We start from the raw sequence: 23,004 nt of genomic DNA, 5'->3' as shown, positions 1-23,004 counted from the left end.
ATTCTTTTGATAACTATTTTTGCTGTGTAGTCATTTTTTAGTCATGTCCAATTATTTGTGACCTCCTTTGGGGTTTTCTTGGCAAAAAGACTGGAGTAGTTTGCCATTTACCTTCTTCAGCACATTTAAAGATGAGGAAACTGAGGTGAACTGGGTTAAGTGTCTTGCCCAGGGTCACACAGCTAGGAAATGTCTGAGGCCAGATTTTGAACTCAAAAGATGAGTCTTCCTGCCTCTAGGCCCAGCACTCTACCTACCCCAGGGCTTCTTAAACTTGTTCCACTTGAGACCCCTTCAGTACTTCTTAAACTGTGTGCGTCGACCTGATGATCTTAACCCACAGATTAAGAAGCTATGTGAACATACCACCTAGCTGCCTGTGTCAATAACTATTTCAATGTAATTGGTTTTCTTTTAATCCTACATATTTTATTTTATGCATTTAAAAACCTTATTCTGAGAAGGGATCCAAAGGTTCACCAGACTTCCAAAGCTGTCTATAACATTAAAGCTTTAAGGAAAAAAAAAAAAACTAAAAATGTTAATTAACCCCCTTACTGGACAGATGAGGAAACTTGGGTCACCAAATTTTAAAGTTGAAAGAGACTTAAGATTCTATCTATGGGGTGGCCTGGTAGCACAATGAGTAAGAGCACCGGCTCCAGTGTTGGGATGAACTGGAGATCGAATCCCGGGCTCAGACACTTAGCACCCACCCAGAAACACCTGGCCATGTAACCTTGAGCAAGTTACTTAACCCCAATTGCTTAGGGGCAGCCAGGTGGCTCAGCAAGTAAGAGCACCAGCTCCAGTGTTGGGATGACCTAGAGATCGAATCCCGGGCTCAGACACTCAGCACCACACCCAGAAATAACTGGCCGTGTAACCTTCAGCAAGTTACTTAACCCCGATTGCTTAAAAAAAAAAAAAAGATTCTATCTAGTCCAACCCATAACTGGGGGAAAAAAAATTTAATCCTTCCTAGGTTGTGATCTAGCCTTTACTTGAACACTTCTAGTGATAAGGAGCCCACTCCAAACCCAAGATAACCCATTCTGTTTTGGATGGCCCTAATTAATAGGAAGCTTTTCTGACAGCAAGCCTAAATTTTTCTCTTAACAACTATTTCCCATTCTCTTAGTTCATCTCTCTGGGACCAAACAGAAGAACTCGAATCCCTTTTCCACATTATAATCCTTCAAATGCTTGAAAACAGCTATCCTATCATGTTCCTCCTCTTGCCTCTCCCACCTTCCCATCATCTTTTCTTCCTTTACTTGATCCTCATGGCTTGGACTCAAGGTCATTTATATTCCTCAGTTTATCAATAAATCCCCTGACTAAATAGCAGTACCCAGAAGTGAATACAATATCCAAATGTGTTCTATTGGGTTATTGGTTTTATCTTCCTATCACATTTTATCTTGTAGCAGGGAAGAACAATGCCATGTAACTATGCTTCAATCATCTGGAAAAGTTGGTTTTTCAAATCCAAGTATAAGATCCAGGGTCAATAGTAAATTGTAAATAGAAAAGCCAGGATTCAAGCCCAGTTAACATGACTAAGCCACCATTCTTATTTTCCTGGGAGGCCAATTGTAAAGATGTTGGGAACCATCCAGTGTTTGAGAGGTAAGAGTATGTGTCTAGAACTCCTCCCTAGAGAGTCACTTCAGCTGGGGAATTGGAGGAGGGATGAGTGAGAAAAAGGAGGCATATACTTGTAACACTTAAGGTTATACCTGAAATGGGATGGGAAGATGGAAGTAGGGATGGGGAAATGAGCAAGAAAATGGAAGCCATAGACTGCTTCTCCCCCAACCTGCCTATCCAGGTTCTAGACAACCCCAAGAGCTATCCTGAAGAGGAAAGGAAAGAAACAGGGTACAGTGGAGAGAATACTGAACCTGAATTTAGAAGGCAAGAGTTTTAGTTCCAGTCCTCCAATTTCCTAGCTATATGATGTTGAATAAATCATCACTTAACATCTCAGCCTCCTTTTCTTCATCTGTAAAAATGAGTGGGGGGGGTGCAGTCTATGGGATGGTAGGCCGGGTTCAAAGGTGTACTGAAGCCAGCTATCAGCATCAAGAGCCTGATTGTTAAATTTCCACTGTGAGATTTTACACCTTGGAAATTGACAACTGATCCATGTTTTGTTGATTGCTGAGACTTAAGAAAATGATGGAGGAAATGGTAATAATGTAGATTAAATGTGAAAGAGTATCTTAAGTACTTGTTGGGGGGCGGGGTTCCTAGGGAAATGGGTTGTTAAACATTTGCCAGCACACCCCTGGGGTGGATCAACTATCTCTAATGTCTCTCTAAGTTCTAACATCTTGTGATTCTATCCCCTTAGGACGGACATCCAGAGTTATGGAATAGGTAGGAAGAGAAGACTCCCTTCCTTCCAATTTGCTTCCAGGAGTTAGGGGTAAGGTAGCAGGATAAGTGTAGACTAATTATATGTAAGTGTCTACTGTGTGACCTAGAGGGAGTCATATTTATCATTGTTGACCTTAGTGTTCTCTTCTGTAAAAAGAAAAGAGGGGAGGGGTAGATTAGATGATCTCTAAAGTCTCTTCAGTTCTGACACTGTTATCTGAGTTTATCAGAGTAACGTCTCTTTTTTTAGCATCAGCTAGAGGAACATCTCTCCCCTCCCCCATGCTGCCTCCCTGAGTCACTACCCTGTCACCAATGGCCCTGGGCCCCCTTGCCTGTCTTCGAAAGAAAAGGGTCGGAGGTGATTGGTCTACGTTGGTTTATTGTATAAGAATATTTTAGTCCATTTGGGAGGGATATTTCTCCCTGCCTCCCATTTTGTTGGAATATGTTGGAAATAAGAACTAGTAAGCTATGAAGCTCTCTTTTAGAAAGAAACAGCAAGGCAAGCTGTTGTGGTCAAAACCCAGTACTTTTGAGCCTGGGGAGCTTATTCAGGCCACATCCTATTTAGTAATTGCTGTAGCCACAGATGCTTCTGTCCCATCTACCCTGTAAACTTTGGCCTTCCCATAGCAATTCCCCAAGCCCCTGAAGCATAGATCTGAATGGAAATATTCTGAGTGGAGAAAAGGATCTAGGGGGAAAGGAATGTGAGAGCAAGAGGTTTTTCCCAAAGAACGTCTGGAAAACCCAGAGCTGTGATCGGTAGAGCAGCGTTCCCATAGGCCAGGGGTGGGGAACCTGCAGCCCACAGGTGGCCCTCTATGTCCTCAAGTGTGTACCTTTGATTGAGTCATGACCAACTCTTTGTGACCCCATTTGGGGACTTAGAGGGCCACATGTGGCCTCAAGGCTGCAGGTTCTCCAGCCCCACGTAGGTCCTTGCACAGGGCTGGCTGTCCTAATCTGAATCAAACTTCTGCACAGGGTTCACCTACAGGGAAAGGCCTTCATGGAATCGTGGAATCTCAAAGGCAGAAAGGACATTGGAACACTGCTCTTCGGATATCAGAGCTGGAAGGGAACTTAGAACATAAAACCTTAGAATCACGGGATGTGAGAGCTAGAAGTTAGAGGGAGAGAAGGCTCTCAGAAGAGAGAAGGAGGTGAATACAGATTCTACCTCCATAATTTTTCTGAGAATTGGCCCTGCTCACTGAAACTTTGTGCAAGGTTGTGAGCCTTGTCATCATGTCCTCACCTGTTCTTTATGCCACTATCAGTTCTCCCAAGCACTGAATTTGCTTTCTCCATTTGTTTTGTCTCAGAATAGCTTTGAATTTGGTTGCAGACCCTTGTCTGTCATTCTATATAAAGCTTGAAATGCAATTACCCTGATTAATTTCCTAATTGTTCTTCCCTACTACAAGTTTCCGCAGTAGGGAAAAACAATTAGAAAGACTCACCAGGGTTCTGTTTATACCAGGGGTGGGATGTGGCCTCAAGGCCACGTTCCCCACCCCTAGTCAATAACAATATGGAAGAACAATTAGAAAAATTCACAAGAGTCCTCTTAGTCATACATAAGTTCTACTTTAAGCCCTCTAGGACCCTGTAAATAATAAATCTTTACTATGCTGAGAACTGAGCTAGGTTATAGGGAGATCTACAGATGACTAAGAGAAGGTTCCTGACCTCAAGGAACTCGAGATCTGGTAGAGGAGGTATGACAGTAAAACAAATAATTGTAAAACAAATGAGAACATGGCAAGTGTTTAAGAGAGACATGACTGGAAGAGGAGGTGGGCGGATCTGGTAGGGAGATTGAAGGATAACCGGACAGACCATGTATGGGCCTACGTAGCCACAGAATGTCAAGAGATGTAGAGGAAGTTGGGTGAACTCCCTGTGAAACATTTATGGGGATATATGGAATGCATTTTGAAGTTTGTTTGTTTTTTTAAAGCAGATACGTTATTTTCTGAACTGTTGAAGAGACTACCCACATTGATAAGTTTACAGAGCCAATCCAAGTAAGTGTATAAGAGAAGTACAAACACTGTAACTGGGTAAAGGAAAATCATCTCTGTGGTAGAAAAGGAATGAAAATCAGGGAAAGCTTCATGGAAGAGGAGAATTAGGGCTGAGCCTTGAAGGGTGTTTAGGAATTATAATAAGCAGAGGTGGGGAGGAGAACATTCCAGGCATGGGGAATAAGGTGAACAAAGAAAGATGAGAAAATACTTTTTGACTAATACAATGGCTAACACAAAGAATATGTGATAGGAATTGTATGATGTAAGGCTAGAAAGGTGAGTTGGAAGAGAGACTGTGTAGGACCAGTGAACAAAAATTTGTTTCCACAAACATGTTGCATTTCATAGAATTAATCATGTGGAGCTGGGGAGGGTCTTAGGGACCATTCAGTCTCATTTTATAGACCTGAGGCATATAGAGAGGGAAAGTGACTTATTCGATGTCACACAGATAATCTGATTAAATTCAACAATCATTTGAGTTCCTGCTATGTGCCAGACCCTTGGCTAGGTCCTAGAGATACAAAAGGGCTGCTAGGTGGTACAGTGGATAGAGCACCTAGCCTAGAGTCAGGGAGACAAGAGGTCAAATTTGACCAAAGACACTTACTAGCTGTGTGACCTTCGGCAAGTCACTTAATTCTGTTGGCCTCAGTTTCCTCATCTGTAAAATGAGCTGGAGAAGGAAATGGCAAAACCACTCCAGTATCTGCCAAGAAAACCCCAAATGGCATCACTGGAAGCACCTGAGGCAGAGAAAAGGAACAGATAAGTCAGTATGACTGGAATATAGTGTAAATGAGAGTAGCGTGGAGAGTAGGTAAGGAAAGGTAGATAGCAGCCAGATTGTGGAGGGCTTTGAATACCAAGCCAAAGACTTTACACTTTGTCTTAAAGTGAAGATTTTGAATAGGAGAATGACAGTTAGTGGCAGATCCCAAATTAGAATGTACCTCCAAGTTCAGGGCTCTTCCCTATATATCAGTTTCTTTTTTTTGTTGTTTTTAAAGTAATCGGGGTTAAGTAACTTGCTCAAGGTTACACGGCCAGTTATTTTTGTGTGGGTGCCGAGTATCTGGGGCCGATGCTCTTACTCACTGCGCCACCTGGCCGCCCCCCTACATATCAATTTCAAAGAAGAGCATCAAGATCTTTTGAAGGGCATTTGATATTGAGTTCAGATATGCTAGAGTGGTTTAAACTGAGAGCTGGTTATTAAATTTTCATTATGAGCATTTACACCTTAGAAACAGGCAAACAAGGAGCAGCTAGGTGATACCATGGATAGAGTGGTGAGCCTGGAGTCAGGAAGACCAGAATTCAAATGTGGCTTCAGACGCTTACCAGCTGTGTGACCCTGGGCAAGTCACTTAACCCCAATTGCCTCCAAAAATAGAAGAAATAAAGAAAAGAAACGGGAAAACATTGCAAATTACGACTTGATTTATTGTTTTGCTGGATTTTCTGGACTTAAGAAAGTGATGGAAAAAATGTTAATAATGCAAATTATACATAAAAATCCCTTGCATACTATTTTTCTGGAGAGCCACTTATTAAATGTTACCAGAACCCCCCTGATTCTATGTATTCCTTTCTATAACTTACTGACTCAACCCCATGGTTTTTGTGTGCTTTCATCAAAAGCATGCACAATTTTTCCCATTATCAAATTATAGCTCAGCTCTGCTACCTGCTTAAGAGATGTCTTATTTGGTATTGGGAGTAATTCCTACCTTTGCCCTAAATTAGTGACACATCACCAGTGGATCCCTTACAATGACACAACACTTTATAGGAAACTTTCTCATACATTCTCTAACTCAGTATAACCCTTGCAGAACTGGAAGAAGTTGGCCCTATTATCCCATTTTAAAGAGGAGAAAACTGAAACTCAAAGAGGTTAGGTCTAGAATATATATGTCTTTGATTTTTAACCCAAGTTAAAAAAAAGTTCCCGCAAATAATTATTTTTGTGTTAGCTAATTAAGTTTTCTTTTTAGCTGTAAAATGGGTTTAATAATAACATGTACATCCCTAAGTTGTTGTGAGGATAAAATGAGATAATATTTGTGAAATGTTTAACACAGTGCCGGGCACACAGCAGGTGCTTAAATGCTTCTTTCTTCCCTTGAGTTTCTCTAAATCTGAGATGTCAAATGCACCACATGCAGCTCACAATATTCCCAAGTGCAGCCCAGATTAAAATATAATCGGATAAATATTTAACAGAATAATTAAGATGACAATTATTTAGTGTTTTATTTTTCTCCCACTTACATGTAAAGACATTTTTAACATTCTTTTTTATATTTTGAGTTCCAAATTCTCTCTCCCTCCCTTCCACCTTCACTGATAAAGCAATTTTCTTATATATGTACAGTATAATGTTATATATATTTCCATATAGTCATATTGTAAAAGAAAATACAGACAAAAAAATCAAAACCAACCCCCCCCCCCCATACTCCCCCCAATTTTTTTTTTAAAGCATGCTTTGATCTGCATTCAGACTCCATCATTTCTTTCTCTGGGGATAGATAGCATTTTCCATCATGAGTCCTTCGGAATTCTCTTGTATCATTGTGAAATACCAACTTTTTCACCACAGGCTTCACCCAGCCTCATTAAGTCTAGCCTTCAGAGTAAGAGAACATCCCCCTCTAGTTATAGCATGTTGCTTTCCAATTCCATGCTGCAGGGTAAGAGTCCTGGGGACTAAAAGCCTTCTTTGAGAATGGGAATGGGCTACCTAGAGTGTGGTCAGAGTTTAAAGATTGTGGCTCCAGCTAACCTCATGTTACGGCAGATTATTTCTTGTCCTTTTGCTGATAGTGATAATATAACTGACTGTTTCCTTTGCTTGAGGCCAGTTTACAGGAGAAAGGGTCTGCATTCAGGAAGGAAATCAGTTGGTAGATCAGATTTCTCTAGTACCAGCACTACCTCTCACTTTCTTTGTGATATCGATCAAGTCATGAACTCATCTCCAGGACTCAGTTTCCATATCTATAAAATGAGTTTTCATATTTGTAAAATGACCTCTCAAGTCCCTTCTCCCTCTTGTTATTATTGTTTGGTTATTTTACAGTCATATCTGACTCATTGTGACCCTATTTGGGGTTTTCTTGTCAAAGATAACATTTCCTTCTTCAGCTCATAGCTAGTAAGTATCTGAGGCCACATTTGAATTCAGGAAGACTCATCTTCCTGACTCCACACCTGGCACTCTATCCCCTTCACCACCTAGCTGCCCCCTTCCCAGTCTAATGGTCTGTAATGATATATTTCAGTTATCTCTAAAGTCCTTTCTAGTTCTGATATTCTATGTCAGGAAGCTAAGAGAGCTGGTCCTGGACTGAAAAAGACATGAGTTCAAATCTAGCCTCAGCCACTTACTTATGACCTGGGCAAATCACTTAACCTCTTTCTGCCTCAGTTTCCTCATCTGTAAAATAGAATAGAAATGAGATGGCACTTTACAAACTTTAAAGCACTATATAATATATATGCTAGCTATGTGACCCTAGGCAAGTCACTTAACCCCCGTTTGACTCAGTTTCCTCATCTGTAAAATGAACTGAAGAAGGAAATGGTAAACCACTCCATTGTTTTTGCCATGAAAACCCCAAATGGGGGTCGTGGAGAGTCATACACAACTGAAATGACTGAATAATAATAATTATTAATTCTTACTTTTAAAGCCCTAAGTTCGAACATGCTCGAAAACTTGTCAAGTCTTTCAAATACTAACATCAGCCAAGACAGATGTTGGATACATTCCTTTTTGCAGCAGCCATTAACTGATGTTAGATCTTTGCCTTGCCGTGACTGGGCTCCAGGAAAACTTTTGTCCTGAGATGGCTGTTGTTTTATTTCCCCTTTTCCTGGCTTAATCAGGCTTGTTCATAGCCTGAGATCACCTCCTCTAAATCTCCTTCTCATAACACTTCCTGTGACAGGGGGTCATATGGTTAACATGAGGTTTCCTAAGGGTTGTGGAGCAAGCCCCATGGTTCCCCCTGCTCTCCCTCCTTTAGTTAAAGGCCCACGATGCAAATATCTGCCCCTTAATGGAACAGACCTGAACCCACCATCCACTACCAGTGTCTTGGCTCAAATAAGCCCCCTATATTATTGTCCATAGCAGAAAGCAAGGTACTAAGGGGACTGGAGGATTTTCATTTGAGGTTTTTCCAAGTGGGACAAGGGGCCACTGCTGTGGGTACTAGGAGGGATTTGAAAGATGTGCAAAGTACAGAAAACAGCACTAATGACTGCTTTTATTCATGTCATTATAAAAGGGAGGCTTAGAGATCATCACCAAAGTCCACCCATTTTACAGATGAAAAGCTGTGGCCTAAAGGGGCAAGGTCATACATATACTGAATTAGTGGCAATGTAAGGGCTCTAATCAGCCCAGCTGTCCTTCCACCAGGCATGTGGGTACCTAACAGATCTGGGACAAGCTTAACTGGCCAGAGACATCCAATCTACCTCAGCAGGATGTGGGATAGAGAAATTTAGAGTAAGTGTAATAAAACAAGTGCTTCTGCTTGAGACCCAGCTCTGCCTCTTAGCTAGCAATTACCTAGAGAAAGTCAATACTTCTCTGGGCCTCAGTTTCCTCATCTGCAAAGCTTGAGCTTGATTATTTCTAAGGTTCCTATCACTGGAATGTTCTGTGAGTTCCAAAAGAACAAGTGCCCAGAGAACAGGGGATGCTTTCTTGTTTTATCTTTGTATCTATCACTTGATTGGTTGATTTCATATTAGCATTATTGATATGGTGCTTGAAACTTTACAAAGTGCTTTCTATCCATTGTTTCATTTTATATATTGTCACCAAATAACCTTGTAAGTAGTGCAAGTAAAATTATCCCTAGACAGATAAAGAAACTAAGAGGCTTGTTCTATGCCATTTGGCCCCAAATTTAACAGCTAAGACTTTTCAGAGCTGGGGTTTTGAAACTAAGTCTTAGGCAGTTCCATGGCTCAGTGGAAAGAACACCAGCCCTGGAGTCAGAAGGATCTGGTCAAGTCACTTAACCCTGATTGCCTTAGTTCCTTGTCTGTCAAGTGAGCTGGAGAAGGAGCAAATTGCTCCCGACTCTCTGCCAAGAAAACAGTCAGACATGACTGAAACGAGTGAACAAAAAGAATATATGGGGGGATTAATGTATGGAAAGGTAGTGAGTGGAGAGAGCTGGTTATTTAAAAGCCAAACAAAGATTTTATATTTGATCATTGAGTGGCATGGTGGAACCTATGCTTTAGGAAGATCAGTTTGACAGCTGAGTGGAGGATGTAAGGAAGTGTTTCCTTACATCACCCCTAAAACTTACTTCCTTTTAACTTCCATCCATTGTTGCTCCTACTGCCCCAGGGAAAAAATGACTAATCCCTCTTCCGCTTGACAATCTTTCTGATATTTTAATGCTGACCTCTGTGTGTCTCTCCTTCCTCTCACTTCCACAGCAACCTCTAATCACAAACTCATTGAATCTCAGCTTTCTCACTTGGAAAAAAATGAAGAGATACAAAAAGGATAAGGTACATAGGATGATGTGTACCCTCATGAATCATTGCTATCAGGCCCTTGTTAAAAACTGAAGTTTGGGGCGGCTAGGTGGTGCAGTGAATAGAGCACTGGCCCTGATGTCAGGACCTGAGTTCAAATCTGGCCTCAGACACTTATGTATGTATGCAGTTTCCCCTCCCACTGCACATGCCTCAAACATGTTCTCCCCAATCTATCCAAATGTGCTGCCAAGGACTTGAAACAGTTGAGAGTTGACCCGCCCTAGAAGATTTGCATCTTCATGTGTACCAAAGTCAACTCAAAGAAATGATGCTCTAAAGGTAAAATTTTAGGCATTGGTTAGTAGGTAGATTTGGGAAAACAGGAAAGTGGGGGGAGGGGCCTCCAAATCATTCTACAGTTATCAAAACTTTCCCCATATCGGGATATAAATTAATTTTTTATATTATATTATTTTGCCAAAGCAAAATGACAGGCAAAGGCCAGCAGATGACACAGAAAAAGTTTGGTCTAAGAAAGACAAATCAACCCAAATTTCACAATTAGGTATCTTAAAAGAAAAGGAAAAAATTTTACATGGACATTCCAGATCTTGGGGGCACTAACTCACATGATGTGATCATGGTACCAACAGTTTTTCAGGGGTTGTCCTTTAGACTCCACTACTACCCGGCTTATCTTTCCTTTTACAGTGGAGTGGGAGGCTTATAGATAAGAAAGATGAAGTTTGACATTTGGATTTATCTGTAAAGTCTTTGATGATTCTCACCACCAAGCAGAGGAAAATGTGGTCACTTGTTAGAGGTTGTAGAATCATACTAGTGAGCACTCATTGGTGATTCAGTGGAACCTGGGGGGTGGGGACTTGTAGGACTGACTTGAGGAGTTTCCTGCAGGGAACTTTTGGTCTTTGGTACAATTTTCTCATCTTGATTGAACAAAGTCCGCTGTCAAACTTGCTCATCAACTTGACCGGTGCTTTGGTTTTGAAGTCAGGAGCCATCATCTCTAAAATGACGTGGTCGGACGAATCAATCTCAAAAGTCTCTTCTAAAAAAGTCTACATCCTTTTTTTTAGCTTTTTTGGAGGGGGTAAGGCAGGGCAATTGGGGCCTGAGACCGATTTGAACTCCTGACTCCAGGGTGGGTGCTCTGTCATCAAAGGTCACTTCTCAATGCCCTAATTTATTTAGAAGTGGGGTTGCTTCCCACATCCACCATGGTCAGGGCAGTTTTACAGATGTTCTTGAGTTGGGCCCAATAAAGTTGCTGAAGGAGGGGACAATTAGACTATTTTGGTGATTTGGTTTCCCCATTTCTGAGGGGAACACTGAACACACTGAATCACAATGCCCACCAGGCTCTAGGTTCTCCCTTGAACTGATTGAATCTTCCCATTTGATGAGGCCATAAGCCTTTGTGGCTCAGCCCAAATCCCACTGGAGTCTGATTTCATTGACTTAAAGTCATGCTGAATATCCCCAAACTCCTCCCTGGATTCCTTCCACAACCTTTCTTGTGGCACCATACAATTTTTTAATATAAACCTTACAGATAGAGTCTAACTAGGCATGTGGGTCATGCCCACACCTCATTTCTATCAACAATTCCTTCCTCGTACCCTGTTGCCCAAAGCAATTTTCCAGCTTTACTTTCTGGCTCTTCCCTCACACAAAAATGAAGATTAGATTTGGGAGGGGAGGAATGTTCGAAGTTTGTGGGAGCTATTGCTATTAAATCTGTCAGTCAAACAGCTATTAGAAGCTGGATTTGACTCAGATTTTGACTTGGTATTCTGAGCCACCTAGCTCTCAGGATCTGACAGGGCTGAAAAATAAGGATTCCATTAAGAGGGTGCATTTGACAAAGGGGTCAAGGAGTTCAGGAACCCCAATAACCTGGAATGGATTCACAGACATTCAAGGTAGCAAGAGTTCTTAGGGAACCTGCAACCTTAGAGGATAAGTGTGCTAAAACTAGGCTGTCCAGGGCAGGATTCAAGAGTTCTTAAAGGAAATTGCCCAGAATTCCCTGGGGGGTACTGCATGGAGGCTTGAAACCAGTCAGTTAGTGGCTGACCATCATGTTTGACAAGATGTCTATGACCACAGTTGTACTTAATGCAAGCAAGACCCAAGTAATAATTTTAGCATGTCCCAGGTACAGCAACAGCCCTGATCTGGGGCAAAACTTATCTTGAATCTTGAAATTGCCTCTCCTTCTATGCAGGGCGGAGCTGACCCAACAGTCTGCTCACCTCCTTGAGGTAGAGGGGTGGGGAAAACCACAGACAACACTTCTTTTTGTGTGGAACCCTTGAGGTTTGGGACAAAGTTTAACTTCAAGTCACAAGGAAGGCCACATTTTTCCATTGGTCCTCTAGTTGAATTTCTCCAGGAAAGAAGCTGTCCCAGTAGAGGTCAGGTCTGGATTCTTGGGAAAGCTGTCTGCATCTGATGTCCTCTTTTTTAGATTCTAAGGCTCAAGATTTTACAGCCATGCAAGACACAAAATAGTTCAGTTTTCTAATACAATGAGGTTTTCCTCACAATTTTACATGTCACCAAGATAACCAAGAAAACTTTATTAACATACAATTCCTTGTATCCCAGTGACCATGATCATTTAAACAATACTTTTAAATCCCAGATGCTGCATGTAGTTACAGAATTTAAAAAGGTGACCAGATAATTTTGACCTAATATAAATTAGTACAACTACTTAATATGAGTTGCATATTTTGAAACTGGAGAATTTTCAGTTTAAAGGATACCAGGTATCCTTTAAAATACAAAAAAAAATTTTTCTTAAAAATTGATTTCATCTGCCCTTTGTAAAATTATCGTTAACATTAGCTTCACCTTTTGCTAAAATCCAAAATCCATACCTCTGGTCTTATTCCCAAACAAAATCAAGAGTTCACATAATAAAGCCAATTTTATACATCTGTGTGTAATCCTAGGTGTCATCTAGTCTGATCCTGTTGCTCTCCTCAAACTTCACTATCCTGGGTGAATTAGGCCAATTCAATTAGGCATCATTACATTCTGCCTTATTACTAATCATCTCCTTCTTTGAAGGATGTTATCTCTATATTTATTCATTTACTTGGCCTGAATTCCACTAGCCATTCAGAAAGCAACCAGGTGCTGAAAGCAAGACTTAGGCATAAATAGGTGGGAGGTTTCCTTTTCAGAAAGAAAATGCACAATTGGGAAATAAAGTCAGAGAGATCCCACTTGGGCAGTGTCCGAGGTTTTCCAAGCACAGACAGCCACCTTGAACAGTTCACAGCCTGCAGCCTTTGCCATTCCATGATCGGCTTTAATGACGACTCCTGTAATCAAGGCTTAGAGAAATAGTAAAATTTACAGTCCCAAATTATTAAATAGCAAATAAATGTGTCCTTCAGATAGGGCCATCTAAAATTTGATTGAGCTAGTAATTACAAACTCAAGTTCCAAACTTTCTGCCTTCCCAAAACTTCCTCATGCTCTCTCAACATACTTCTATCTGGAAACAGGAGGGGCTGGATGAATCCCATTTGTCCCCTAATCTTCTTTGTTCAGCTTTTCATAGACTTTAATGACAGTTTGAATTAACCTGGTGTTAAAAATCGTATCTTTCTTTTCTTTCAACTAAAGTATCTCTGATTAAACTAAATATCAGGCACCCAAGTACCCCATCATTCCAAGCACCTGATCATTCCCCCCTTAAACAGCTGGGACCCAAAATCATTTGGGTAGATCTGTCTCTGTTTCATATGGGGCTAGGTCTGTAGCCAGTAGCTAAAACATGGCTGAAGCCAGGTGGTGATGGGCCATTGTATCAGGACAGTGGGTACTCAGCTTGAGATGACATCTGCAAGTGAAGGGTGCTGAGCCTCAAAGAAACAAATCTGGCAAAGAGATTAAACAAGAGCCAAAAAGGAGGAGGAAAGTGACCAGAATTGGGGTGAGGATGGGTTAGTATAATCCATAACTCAGACTATTTCAGTTTCCGCCATATTTCTATAAACTATATAAACAAGATACTTCATAAGAGTTCTTTCACTACGCAACTATACTGCCTTAAACAAGAGACTTGAACCTCACTACTGAAAGTAGACATACATCCTTGTTTCACAAAGTTTATCTGATTGTATTCACTCTGAAAGAAAGAGATAATTCAGAAATTGAATGTTTAACATACAATTCAGTTACAGATGTTAACTTTAGCATGAAATAACTACAAATTCAGATCAAAACAGCCAGATCTCTTCTGCTTTTACAATCTCATTAAACCTTGATGAAGAAAGTTAATTGAAAACTGTTAAAATGATCTTAAGCAGTTTGCATAACTTTTTGCACATGTTCTAATTCTAGATGAGAAATAATATTAGATTTTCCACTAAGCTAACAGAAAAAAAAAACCTCATATCTTTTACTGACTTCGTGCTCTGATGATAAGAAATTTGCTAAAGGAGGAAAAAAATCACCTTAAACAGCAAATTTCACTAATCACAGTTTAGAGCATTTTTATAGGCTACAATCCAATAAAGATTTAAGATTCCATTATTAATCTGATCCCAAATCCCAGGGTCCCATCTAGAAACTTAAGAATTCACAGTAAGTTTGAATATTACAAAATCTATACATAATTGATAAAATGACCAGATATAATTTTATATCTTTGTATAATTAAACTTGTTCTGGTATAAAGATAAGGAGCTTCATAACTAAAACAAGCCCTGACCTTCCTCCTCTCCCTCTTTTTTTGGGGGAGGAGAGGGGGGAGGGTTTTAGGACCTTGCCCACAAATTGTTTCCAGGGACACCTAAGCCCTCATTTCCATACTCTAGGTTGAGGATTCACAGGGTCTTAACTTCCCATAAAACAAAAACTTTAAAGTGTATGATTTCTTAAATTACAACATTTCAGAATATCATAACTGATACTCTGACATGGTCAGATATACCTAAATTTAAACTGGTGATGAAATTTAGTAATTTCAAAATTGCTTTGCACAGAAAATCGTTCATCCAAAACCATTGGCATAAACTTGACACCTAAGAAAGGTTTCACTTAAGGTTGACAAACATAAGCAGTTACCTTTAGCTTACACAGTTCACATTCAAATAGATTTTTTTAAAACCAAGCACTGTGCCAAGCACCTTTATTATAATTTTATATTAGTCCCATAATTTGGGATTTTGGTGTGGATTCCTCCACCACACCCTTACTGGACAGTAACTAAGATAAATAAAACTCTGTGGGGCCATAGAGTGAAATCAATTACTTGATGTAAAATGAACAATATATACCCTTTTGATCATATAGCTGAGTTCTAATACCCTTGGCCTTCAAAAATGAAACATTATCCACAAATTCACAAATATATTCAGTTCTCCATTCATGCTCACATTTCAGATCAGTGTAAAATATGCTGGGCTAATTATTCTAACAGAACTACCCAATTTCAGCCTTTATAATATTCAGCCAAAATAATAATAATAAAATAAACCTTCAAATATGGGAATTCCCCAAAACTAATTTGGTATAAAAATGCTCCTAATATAAATTTCCCAAGACATTGTATATTCACATACATCCAAGTCAACACATATCCTTAGATGACTCAACAGCTTCAGAATAGTAATAAGAAAATTGTTTTTAACATCAGAGTTCATAACTTTTCCAAATTACATGATTGTACAATGTCCCAAACGTTATGTATTTAAAATTTCCTTCTATCCCGTTGCTCATGTTAGGTAAATTCGTTCCAAGCCACTTTACACAGGAAATAAATATAACCTATAACCTTAAACCACTGTATACATTTTCATAATAGCCAAAATTTTAAATGAAATATCAACCTTATTATTGTTGCCTGTTTGTAACCCAAATATAATTTTAAATTAACAAATTTTAACATAAAAACCCAATACACATGCAATACAAAATTCAGTTTTTTAAAAAAATAGCTGTAATACTATTCCTACCTCAAAAATGTTTCTTAAGTTCACTTAGCTAAATAGACTTTTAGAAACACAATACAATCTCAGAAAGATGGCAACAAAATAACAATGAATATCAAATAACTTATACAATAATCGGCCTTATCAATTCTGGCATGGATTCAAAGTTAGAGATACCAGCATAGGCCAGTCATTATATTTTACAATTACTATATAATTCTGATCACAAGTGTTTCACAAATGCTATTAATTTTCCTTTTACAAATTCAAGTTACAAGTCAAGCTGAGACAGCAAAAAAACCTTTTTTAAGCAATCCCAATATCCTATTTCCAGTTTCTTAATGATTAATTCTTAGAATTTGCGAAGATACCGTGTCTGTTTTTCTAACTTTCATTATAATTCCAGGCTGACCAGGACTATAAAGAAATTGTAAATTTCCCAAAATTACAATGACAGGGAGTGATTCAGAAGGGAGGGATTCCCAAAGAGGGGCCCACCTCCCCACCTCCCCCAATGTCCCATGGGAAGGTGAAGGACCAGCATGAGGTGAAAAGATTTTCTCCAGAGGAGAAAGGTGCTCCACGCCCCCCTCCTTGACTTTTTTTGGAGGACTTAGGAGAGTCTCCATGGGGAAGACCCTGCCCAGTCTCTGAAGTCTGAAGAAATTTCCCAACTTCCTCCCGAGGAAGGGGCTATGCAGGTCCCAACCCCACCCCCCCTTTCCACTTTAGTGGTGGAGAACATCTTGCTGGCCAGCTCCTTCCTCCTCTCCACCCCACCTCCCACAAGCAGTGGCTGAGGAATAGAGGCTGGGGACCTCACCTCTCCCCTGAGACAGGGGCAGCTCAGGGTGGGGGGGCGGTCTTTCCGCCCTAGGCCTGACCCAGGCTGGCCAGCTCCTTCCCCCCCAGCCGCTGCCATGTGCAAGAGCCATGTGGCTGTCCCAGCCAGGCTCCTCAAGGAGGAGCTAAGGAGCTCAAAACAAAACTCTACTATCGTAGATAGTACAGATACTACAGATAGGACACTTAGCAAGAGAAATTCCAAGAGTACCAGCTGGAGCCAATTACAAGCAAGATCCCAGCATCCTGAGTTTGTTTGGAGACTGAGGTACTTGAGTACTTTGGCAGCGTCTAGCCCTCAAATCTCAACAGAATAGAACAGATTAACCCCTATTTTGAGGTCCTGCACATGAGGAGCCGGAAGTCAGGAGGCAGGTGCAATCTTTCCCTCCTCAAGACCTGGGGCCCTGGAACTTCATCAGGGGCTAACTCCCCCTAGAAATCTGGGCGAACAGATGCCTACCCCTAAGGCCAAGAGCTCTTCCTATTAGGCAGAATCTGGCTGGCTCCCCAAGCAGTGACCAGGGCTGCTTCCTCCCCACCTCTCCCCTTTTCTTATCTCTCTTTCTCCAAAGGGGAGACAAGGAGAGAGCTGGAAGTCTAACAGTTTCCCTGGTTATTTTTGAACAGAGAAGTTGTTAGTTACAGACAGACAAACAGAAAGGCAAGCACACAAACACAACAGACAGATAACCACTTACCTCCGGAGGCTGACCGAGGTCTGGGTCCATGTAATGGGAATGCAAATTTGGAAGATCTTTCCTGCCTCTAGGCTAAAATGCACCTGAAGCCTGGGGAGGGAGGCTTGTTTTTCAGTAGATACTTCTTGATTGGCCAGTGAGTCAATAAGGTTGTTACATTCTCTGAGCCAGGAGAAGGCTATATAAGCCCTGATGTGTAGCTTTGTTTTGGGGGCTCACTTTGAGAAGTGTTCTGTGATTCGATCTGAATTCTGGGAAGCCATTGTTGAGAGTCCCCCAGCTTTGAAAAACCAAGATGTGGAAACCCAGATGTTGACTGGGTATGGATGTAATGGTTGGACAGTTTGGAAATCTGTCTACTTGATCTGTTTCTGTCTTGATAATTCTGCCTGTATGCTTTGAAGTTCGGGGTACTGACCTTTTTCCCCTGAACAAGGTAAACGATACATATCTGACTGATTAAAGTAAGCTTGTTAACCCATTTTGAGTTGCTTTCCTTTATCAAAGCAGATCCAAGAACCTGTATGGGCGGCAAACCCTGAGGATGCGCTTGGGGTGCTTGCTGCTACAGTCCAAAGAGCCGAAATGTGATCTGATCGATGTCAGGGGATGGTCTGGACTTTCTCAGCCTTGAGTTCTGGGCTCTGAGAAAATTTCAGATGCTGAAATTTCAGGCTGCCCAAGGAAGTCAAAGCTGAGTGGCCTCCATCCCCTGAGGCCGAGGAACTTGAGCCTTGAACAGCAGCAGCACAGAATGCTGTCAAATCTATCGAGAGCCTCCAAATTTGCTGTACCTTGATTAACCCAAGTAATAATTTTAGAATGGACCTTTTATTAAAACACCATGTTGGCTGATCAGGCAGGCTGAGCCAGCACCACCCCATGTTCCAGATACAGCAATAGAACTAGAGCAGCAACAGCTACAGCCCCAATCTGGGACAAAACCTCAGTCTATAAAGGAGGCCTTACATAAGCAGTGATTGGTCAGTACACCTTGAAATTCGCTCCCCTGATCCAGAAGCCCGCCCACTTCTATGCAGGTGAGCTGACTGGGAAAGGGCAGAGACCCTGTGGAGGAGGGGGAAGCTGACCCCTGACCCAGCAGTCTGCTCACCTCCTTGAGGTAGGGGGTAGGGAAAACCAGGCACGACAAAACTACCTGAGGCAGGGTTTTAAGGCTAGAGAGAAATGTGATTTTACAAACTGGGGTTCAAGCACAGGCACCCAAGTACCCCATCAGACAGACATTCAGGTGAGATCTAGGTTCAAATCCTGCCTCAGATGCTCAGCTATAAGGGCTCTCAGCAAGTCATTCAACGTGCATCTGTTGATTCATATGGCCCTTAAGGTCCTTTCCAGTTCAAAATCACACAATATTAAACCCCTATATGTGCCAAGCACTGTTCTAAACACTAAATCTATGATCCATGAGACACAATGAAGCTGTTCCTGTTAGGAAGGCCTATTAAATTCTGAACTCTGGTTAGAAGAGTGGTATTTCCTTTCCTTGATGGTTTCTAGACAGATAGACTAGCTATAACTTTGTAACCTAGGTACAGTTGGACTTGGAGGCTGGGCTGATCACTTTAGGTCTCTGCCAGCTGGGTTATTTTAGAGGAATTTTATATTATATAGGAATTATTATATTATATATTATAAGTACAGTAAGAGGTAATGCTGGTAAATTTTTAACAACCATTTTTCCTGAGGGGGAAAAAGTTTAATATGCATCATTAACACTTTCTTAAGTTGGGCAGCAAGGTGGTCCAGGGGATAGAGTATTTGATCCTAGAGTCAGGAAGACCTGAGTTCAAATCCAGCCTTAGATATTTATTAGTTAGCTGTGTGACCCTGGGCAAGTCACTTAACCCTGTATACCTCAGTTTCTTGTGTATAAAATAAGCTGGAGAAGGAAATAGCAAACTACTCCAGTATCTTTGCAAAGAAAATTCCAAATTGGGTCACAAAGTGTCTGACATGATTGAAAATAACTAAACAACAATCATTCTGTTTCCCCAAGTCTGTGTAGTTTTGGGGAGGTCAGGGGACTTTTTGCAAAACTACACACAAATAAACATTCAAGAAGTTAAGACCTGGCAGACCTGAGGTCAGATTTGACCTCAGTTACTTAGTAGCTGCATGACCCTGGGCAAGTCACTTAACTCTGCCTCCAAAAAAAAAAAGGAGGAAGGAGAAGGAAAGGGAGGAGGAAGAGAAGGAAGAAGTAGTATTAGTAGATCAAAGCCTGCATCTGCTCCTTCCTGACCATGTAACCTTAAGCAAGTCTGGGCCTCAGTTTCCTGATGTAGAATATGAAAGGTTGGGATTAAATGACCTCGGAGGGCCCTTCTAGCTCTAAATACTATGAACCAAATACCTGTGGACCATGAGAAATGTGTGAAAGTATGTCTTGTTAACAGAAATAAATGGTGAATAAGGACTAATTGCTATTTTTCAGCCCTCAGTGATCTAGGTTTTCCATATCTTGCCTCTTTTAGATCCAATCTCAGGGTGAATTGTCAGTGTAGTACATAAGGAAGCAATACTATAGAGTAGAAAGAGTCCTGAATTTGGAGTCAGAGTTCAAATCCTCCCTTTGCCACTTAATATCTCTAACCCTGAGAAAGTCACTTAAGCTCTATGGGCCTCCATTTCCTCATCTGTAAAATAAGGGGGTGTAATGTAATACCAAGCAAAGGCAACTTCCCAGGTTCAAAATACCAGCATAGGTGCTCTCTATTTTATTCAGTAACAAACCCAGAACAGAGAAGATCAAAACATGACATCATTCAAAATACAGCATTTACTAAGTGTGATTAAATCATCTCCAAGGCCTACCCCACCCCAGGACTTTCCAATCATTCAATCAATTACAAAGTCTCTGTTCCAAATACTTCTCCACCCCTAGGCTATACCTTAATTAAGTCCACCACAAAGCCCCTCTTCTCAAATGGAGATTAGTTTCCAAACATAAGTAAAATACATTCATTTGCTCAACCATAGAACACAAAAAGGTCAAAAGTTCCCCACCCCTGGATCACAATTGAATCTACCCCAGAGTTACATCAAGTTTAAACACAGCACTTAATACCCAAATGGAGGTCTTTTCTTCATCTTGACAAGAGGCAAGTTCTCAGCAATCTTAGTTCCTGGAGAGACAAGGCTTAGCAAGGCCATAAGATACATTGCCAGTCCCTTCATGAATTTATCCTCTGTCTGTAGAACAGTCCTAGAACCCCTGAACACATTAGCAAAGCCCTCTCCCAGGATTTCTGTAAACATACAACAAGAAAATCCTTCTTCAGGGCTTCTGAACCAACAGAAAGGCTCCCAGACCCCTGCAACAACAGCACTGTCCTTCACCAGTGGACAGTATTCATTCTGTCTGCCGGACAGTCTCCAGACCCCTGCAACAACAGTACTGTCCCTCACCAGTGGACAGTATTCACTCTCAGTACTGTCCCTCACCAGTGGACAGTATTCACTCTCTGTCTGCAGGACAGTCTCAGGCCTTCTTAACCAAATGCCAGGTTCCAGGACTTCTTCAACAGGACAGTCTTTCACCAGTGGACAAATCTGGCAAAATAACATCAAAACAGACAGACAAAGTACCAGCAAAACAGCCATGTCTCCTCAGTCCTTGGCAGCTCAGGGGGCAGGTCTCAAAAGTCCAGGGCAATTCAAAGCGGCCACCAGCAATCTCTTAGTCTCTCTCCACGAGGTGCTGCTTCCAAAAAGAACTTCCGCCTCTCTCTCGTGTCTCTCCAAATCTACGTCACCAGCTCCTCCCAGTCAGGACTTTCTTTTCACATCAAAAAGTCCATCCCACAGGTGGGATTAACAAGCTCTGGGTTTTAATACAATCAATTTGAAAACCAAGCCCAATACAGGGGAATCTCCACATTCCATTACTATCACAGGGGGTTGGCCTAGGTTTGGGTCCTCTCTGCTTCTTACTAGCAGGGCAACCTAGGATAAAGTCAATCTTTGGACCTAAGTTTTCCCATTTGTAAAACAGCAATATCAGTAGCACCCATTTCCCTGGATGGTTTCCTGGATGAAATGAGTTACCGTATATAAAATGCTTTTCAAACCTTTAAGTGCTATGTAAGTCCTAGCTATTATTATTGTTATTTTTGTTATCTAAAAGGGTTGTAATGATAATAAAATGTTGTCATGTGTACAAGGTACTTGATAAACCTTTCAGTTTTGTGTATGTATCAGCCATTGCTGTTATAATTAGTGGGAGCCCTGGGAGGTGACTCTGGGGCTTGGATAAGGGTGTAAGTGGATGTCAAATTCAGATTTCATGTATTTCAAAGTGTTGTCTCAAGCCAGCACAGCCCCCAGGAAAGAGGAAGGAAATTCAACTGTTCCAGTATGTGATCCTCTCTATTCCCAAACACAGTGTTCAGGTTAATAATTATAAAATCACATTTCAATAATATTTTAAAAGCTTATAAAATATTTTTCACAATTCCCACATTCCCTTTTGACAGAAAGAGAAACTGAGCTTTAGTAGGTTAAATGTTGTAATGGAAATGCAAATTTAAAGATCTTCCCTGCCCCTAGGCCCTTTGATAGGATTAAGAGACTCTGTGAACCTTCCTTGATTTGAAAATATACTCTGCCCTCTAATAGGCTGAATGTGGTCTCATGGAGCCTGTGGCAGGAGGCTTGGTTTTCAGGAATGCCCACACCTTAATGTTGTGTGATTAGGCAGTGGGTCTATCTTTTCAGTAGATATTTTTTGATTGGCCAGTGGGTCCAAAAGGTTGTTACATTCTCTGACCCAGGAGAAGGCTATATAATCCCTAATGTGAGGCTTTGCTTTGGGGCTCACTTTGAGAAGTGTTGTGTGATTTGACCAGATGAGACTCTGGGCAGCCTTTGAGAGCTGCTTCCCTCTCTAGTAACTGTGATTTGGTATGGATGTAATGGTTGGACAGTTTGGAAATCTGTTTCTCTGTCTTGTAACTTCTGTCTGTATACTCTGAAGTTCGGGGTGCTGACCTTTTTCCCCTGAACTAGGTAAATGATATGTGTTTGATTGATTAACCCATTGTGAATTGCTTTCCTTTAGAAAAGCAGATCTAAAAATCTGTGTTGGCAGCCACCCTGGGGATGCTGGGGTGCTTGCTGCTACAAATGTTGAAGCAGTTATTTGTTCAGTTGTGTCTGACTCTGTGTGACTCCATTTGGTGTTTTCTGGCAAAGATACTGGAGTGGTTTGTCATTTCCTTCTCCAGTCCATTTTACAGATGAAGAACTGAGGCAAGCAGGGATTAAGTGATTAACTCAGGGTCACACAGCTAGGCTAGCAATTGTCTGAGGCCAGATTTGAACTCCCATCCTCCTGACTCCAGGCCCTGTGCTCTGTCCACTGTGCCACCTTGCTACCCCAGTTAAATCTGAGCCAAATTTTAACCCAGTTCCCTTGATTCTAACTTCCACTACATCATCTATATTTCTAATGGATTAGTGTTATTAATAGTAAATCTCTCCCATGTAATGGGCTAAATAGTCCTTTGTGAACCAGCC

At 41.1% G+C, this 23,004-nt stretch overlaps 1 protein-coding gene across 2 annotated transcripts in view; it reads left to right on the top strand.

Annotated features, from left to right (window-relative positions):
- Positions 1-23,004, top strand: part of RIN3 (Ras and Rab interactor 3) — a 168,241-nt gene that overhangs the window by 16,589 nt on the left and 128,648 nt on the right. The window contains exon 2 of one of the 2 annotated variants that reach the window (XM_069086047.1): positions 4,358-4,421. The exons of the other annotated variant lie outside the window; for it this stretch is intronic. The gene's annotated coding sequence lies outside the window, so the exon portion shown is untranslated. The remainder of the gene's footprint in view (positions 1-4,357; positions 4,422-23,004) is intronic. 2 annotated transcript variants of the gene reach the window in all.

The sequence above is a fragment of the Petaurus breviceps genome, unplaced genomic scaffold (assembly GCF_028583685.1).
Source record: "Petaurus breviceps papuanus isolate PSGF00001 unplaced genomic scaffold, PetGlider_PUasm1.0 177, whole genome shotgun sequence".
In the NCBI taxonomy this organism is placed as follows: domain Eukaryota; kingdom Metazoa; phylum Chordata; class Mammalia; order Diprotodontia; family Petauridae; genus Petaurus; species Petaurus breviceps.
This window is presented reverse-complemented; position numbering and strand designations above follow the sequence as displayed.